The sequence below is a fragment of the Ischnura elegans genome, chromosome 13 (assembly GCF_921293095.1).
Source record: "Ischnura elegans chromosome 13, ioIscEleg1.1, whole genome shotgun sequence".
NCBI classification, from domain to species: domain Eukaryota; kingdom Metazoa; phylum Arthropoda; class Insecta; order Odonata; family Coenagrionidae; genus Ischnura; species Ischnura elegans.
Genome location: NC_060258.1, coordinates 7,224,691 through 7,230,690, shown reverse-complemented (window position 1 = coordinate 7,230,690; position 6,000 = coordinate 7,224,691).

Sequence of the window (6,000 nt, the reverse complement as noted above, 5' to 3'; positions counted from 1 at the left end):
TTTTCACTCACTTGATTCCTAATTATGTCAAATATTCATTTGTATTATAGTTGCCATTGCGTTCATGCATTAACATGATACTCATTCTGGTGATTTCATTTCCCTTTCTGGTGATTACAAATCCCGTTGGTGGATTTCAGGTGATTGACTTCATCACACCTTTTCTTTGGGATTGTAGGGTGAGGGAGGAGTAATTTGAATCGTAAGATCACAAATGTCGTACTAATATATTTATATATATGCTATATCTTCACCTATTGGGCATATGTTCTTACATACATAACCTCCGTAATTTATAGCTGGATGGGGTGCAGAGACTGCAGGGGGCCCGACAGTATCCACTTTAACCTGGATCCGCCCAAAATATTTTTTTTGAGATTAATAATTCATATTCTAGGGGAATGGTAAGGGTCTTATTTTTACGACATTCTGAAAAAATTTCGTTGATCGGTTGTATAGTTTCCGAGATACAGGCTGTGACATAAATGTCACATTGGGCGGATCTGTTGTCTTTTGGTGCAAGGTAATATTTCCCCAGAAAAAGCAAATATTTTTCGCATTTGAGCTGCACTGTTCATTTAAATGATAAAAAAACACTAGAAAAACATATTATTAATTACGTACACTATTTTCAAGCTTTTGTTTAAATTTAAAGTAAATTGTTTAAAAATTTAGCAATAATTTTCAGAGTTCCATTGCCCGCGATTCATAAATTTTTCGATGTAAATTGTTTTTTTTTAAGATGTAGAAGTGTTTTGGATTTTTTCAATGCTATTTCACAAGTTTGGGGTATATTTAAATTTATAATGTTTATATTATAAACTTGTCAAATACACATCAAGAAAAATTATTTTAAATTTATGTATAAATTTAAGTTTTCAGCAGTAGTGTTATGAAATTACAGAACCTTGAATTGACACAATCAATGGATTTGTTGAAGGTACATTTAAATAATATTTTTACATGGCTAATAAGTAAAATAGTTGAAAATGCATTTCCCAATTTTGGAAAATACATAGAATAAATATACATGTTTGAAAAATATTCTCACAACATATAAGGGTGTAATACCTTTTAAAATTGAATTAAATTTGAATCAATTTGTTTCACATAAACTAAAGATTGCTTTAGAGTTCAATGCCGGTGTATACGTACCATTTTGAGTGGTAAGTAGTAAAGCAATATTTGTCCATATTTCATGCATCGCATGCAGTGCATTTGACGGAAGCGCAATGTTCTCCAGCACGACGACGCAATCTTTTGAGACTAATTGATCATTAGCATCGTAACATATTTCACTGTCTGCCTCTGTTAAAAATGAAGTAGTACGGCGGCTATACTTGCCTTTGCATAAATGTATGATCAGTAATGTTTGCATTATTACACGCCTGATCTCTAATTGTGACATGCAATGACCAGATTTCGCTCGTGAACAGATTGTGAACAGCTTCAGATTGTGAACAGCTACATCCAAAAGTCAAGGAAAATATTCCACCATTACCACCAAAACTGATTGTCCTCCGCCGAATGAATTACATGCAAGGATGGATACCAAAATACTCCACAATCATACTCCTGCCAAAAGAGAGTTTTTTCAGTGGGAAAAATCCCTCTGAAACGTTCTTTCAATTTAGTGATCTACGGCAAAGCTACCACAATTTTTCTATTATGTCGGGCATCGTATTAGTCTGCACTGTGAAGGTATCTACTCATCACAAAGAACCTATTCCTTCGCTAGGTTACGGTAACCATTGAGTTGTGAGCACCCCCAGAATCTTCCCAGGAGCATCGCTTGGATGGAAACCAGTTACAACCCCATAACAGTAAAATCCCAATGACAATTTTCATGACCTCTTTACTGATGCTAGAAGATGAAAAAACAATAGAAGTAGTATAATTATCTAATTCTGACATGAGAAAAAAGAATGTCATCCGAAAAAACTATTTTAAAAATTTCTACACCTAATTTTTCCCTCTGTTCAGGAAGATCTTTTTCGGGGAATAACGTATTTCTTACAAAATGACCTTCTTGTCGCAAATTGGCAGCTTCTCTTTTTACTTTTTTCTATTGGAGAAGTGATGTAAGCTTCGTTGACTTCGAATCCTTTTCCTTACATCTAACTGGTACCGAAATACTTCAGGACTTCTCTTGAAATTCATTAGTATTATCATTATCAAGCTGCAAAACAAGCTCCACTCTTGCCCGAAGTTGTCTTCCCGTTAAATTTTCCACAAGTCCACCAGCCTAGTCATCTGCAATGTCCTCATCAGTGACAATTGCTGCTTCTGGTAGCTCAAGGTATATTGTACTTCGTCAAAGTCTTCGCTTTCCGGAAGCTATTTGGCTTCACACAGTGTAATATCTCTGAGCTATCGATATCCCTAATATTAAAAAATTTAATTCAAAAGTGATTACCGGAATAAAAGTTAATAAATGCAAATTTATCGACTAATTGATAAATAATAAGTCTTTTGGCGGGAATACGAAGGAAAAAACGTTGAAAATGGAATAAATTCTAACCAGAGCATAAAATTCGAAACTTTGAAGATTTGCATAGGGATCCGCCCAATGTGACATTTATGTCACAGTAACATTTATCAGAGTATATTACGGAAATGGAAAGCAATACCAAACATATTAATGTATTATTAATAATTTTGTATCATTATGTTGATACACACCAAAAATTGTCGCTGTAGCACATACAGTTATTGAAAAAATTAAATATTTACACAAAGCGAACGTCCATTTTTAGTGTCTAGGGAAGGCGCATAAGTACCAGGGGTACTCAAAGGATAGGTCTTCACTCTCACTTGACAATTCTTACCTTGAATTGAAGCACTTAGCTTCCTCTTTCTTATAAGGTATAAAACACAACAATATACCGTGCCCGAACGATGCAAGAGCCATTACAGTGGAGTGATACAGGGTGTGACATTTATGTTACATTGGGCGGATCCAGGTTAACCAGGAAGGTATGGGCTTTCTCATAAATATTTTACGGAGGAGTGAAAACACATGGTTTTTAACAGTTTCATAGTAAGCATGTAAAAGGGGGTTTCTTTTCTGTTGGTGTAATTCCCTGGATAAGATCAGGAAGCATTTGCCTGGTAACCACGATAGGTAATGTGGAATAACCAGGGAATAGGTGGTAACATATGCTGTTGGTAGTCGAGGGAAGTGAATCTACATTTTTTTAAACTATATATGTTATTACACAGGGTTTTGCAACATGAAGTACCATAAACACATGCAAAGGCAGTGTTCACAATATTTTCGAAACTTCTTTCCCATTAAATGAACTGCTGATTTCCTTTGAAGCTAGAGGAAATATGTTGGCATCAATGTGTTCGTTGCATTTGGAATCAAAAGCATTTAGACTAATTTCATTTTCATACATTGATTCAGGAATACAATATATTCCTTTATTCGGCCATGTAAGGGTGCTTCAATAAATTGTGTCACTAAGCGACCTGTACACCATAACTATTATTTTCATACCAATTGTGAAAGCTTACATTTTAATGATTTTATTGTCCTTCCATAACACATCGTTAATTAAGCATTACTTTTCCTTATGTGGTCATTGCCAATTGTCAGTTATTGTGGTCATGAGCAATCGATTAAGCATTTACATTTCCTTATGTGGTTATTTGAACTCAGTATGTGATGGATATTACTGTACATTACAATTCTTAAATAAACATTTTCCGTCTCCACAGTGTTTCGTTTTTGGTCAATGTCACCATAGCTGTTTCCTTATCAAAGACTGTGAAAACATTTAGGCTTTAATTAGTAAGTGGCGTTGAAAATATTGTAGAAGTCACTATTATAATTTAACTTGCACTCCAGCAGTTTAATTAAACCCATTGTAGCATATGAAGCTGCTCTCGATTTCAATAGCCGGTGCATGAGAGGAAGAAGTATTTAATTCTTGGATAAATATATATTGTAATACTGTTATTTTGTGGTTTGTGTTGATTAGCTGAGCTTCCCTTCGGGTATTGTTGTTGCACTTTCATTCTCCATGTCAAAGACTAATGTATCTGTAACTGTTTGTCCTTCAATCTTCTTGAGAGGCTATTTTCAATTCCCTACTGCAGATTTCACTATATTTTATTGTTTGCTGATAATCAATTGTCGACTGCCGAGTTTGACGTCCATATTGACAACTCACCATGTCATCTCCACAGCCGGGCCCATCCGTTACGAGTAAATTCTTCTGTTAACTGAAAAGCTTGGTTGTTTTTGCATTTAAAGTCATGTGTGTGCACAAAACGCGAGTGTTACATGATCATGTGTTTATTGGTATAGGTGCTATAGTGGGAACGGATATTTAACAAACCGATCATCGTTACAAAATAACTTATTTTAGTTGAATAGCGGCAATTCATATGCCTTCATGAGAGGCACCTTGCATGATATATTAATGCATGAGCTCCAAAAAGGAAGTTCTTTCGAGTATGCTATTGTACAATTTATTCACATCATATCAACTTACCCTGATCCCTTGTATGAGTTATTTGATATCATTTTGGCATTAGTTGAAATTCGTGGCAGTTCTGCATGGCTAGTGGTGAATGATTTGTTCAGGACTATGAATCACTAGTACTTAATGCATGCAATAAAAAAATTAAAAACCATAACAGCGAGAAACATTTTTTTATTTTAGCAAAGCAAATATATCATGACATGCTGCCAGTGAGTGCTGTAATAAGAAGCATATTGCATCATGTATCAATGCATGGGCTCTTGAAGGAGGTTTGTTGGAGTACACTAGTATAGCCTATCTACCCAGTCCATCAATTTTTTACACGGCAATGTGGAGCTCTGTTGTCACATGGAGGGGTGGAAGATTCTCCTTCAATCATTGATTTCCGGTTTCTATGTTATGATGATTGTTAATGGGAAAAGTATTTTTCAGAGGAATGGGGCCTTTTTAGAAGGGGTCTTGAGTTATGGTGACATTAGGGCATCCATGGTTGGGGATCCTGCCAGTTGGTGAAACTGAAGGGATCTGCAGGCATGTACCCAGTTCAATTGGATTTTTAAATATAATGCATTCATGTTCAAAAGCCTCAAGTGGTTTATCCACCTCCTTATTTTCAATGTTAATATGTTTACTTGTTGTGTGTGTAAGCTACTAAAAATTTTTATCAAAAGTAAAAAATTTTTGTTGAATCTTATGCATTTGTTTGTTCATGACTGGTTGATAATTCATAGTATTGTTTCTCACTTAAGTGGGGATAGTCTCTTTTTATATTTCTGTTTTAACTCATCTATAATGTATGCATGGTAGTACAGCACTACATAAAAATTGAATCTCTGTGAATGTCGGCACATTTCATTCTCCATCCTGCAGCTACCGTAATTCCACCAACTATCTTGTAGATGCAATGATTCTCTCAGCAATGGTTTCTTATTCTAAGAGGGTCTTTTTTTGCAAGTCACCATTTTTATCTGTTAATTTGATGCATATCCTTCAGCACTACTCGGTGCTCTAGAGATTAACTTTGGTTTATAGCTTTTTGGCAGCTGCATTGGTGTACCAGGACTTTAGTCATATGTAGTTAGTTCTCGTTTGCTGAAATGCTTCGCAGATGTACTCGTGTTAGTACATATATGGTATATACTGAAGTGGTGTTGTTTCATTGGAATTTGACCTATGTAACCTCTGGTATAATCTCTACCCTCAGTAGGCCTGAACAGTCTCTTGTTCATCCTCTTCCCTTCCTACTGCTCCCATTAATAAGAGGCTGCAAAATGCTGTAACATCTCTAGGCAATGGCTAGAAGTGGTTAGTGGTGATGTACTCTCATCAGCGCCAACTGTGGAATTACCTCTAGGGTCTTAACTTCTTAGAACTGTGGTATACCCACATTATAAGAATATTAAATTTCCTAAAATGCCTAATAGGTATTATTACCTTAATCATTATTTCCAATACATATAATTTTATGAGGCAGTTTTTAAGTTTATCCAGATTGTTTGTCCAATTA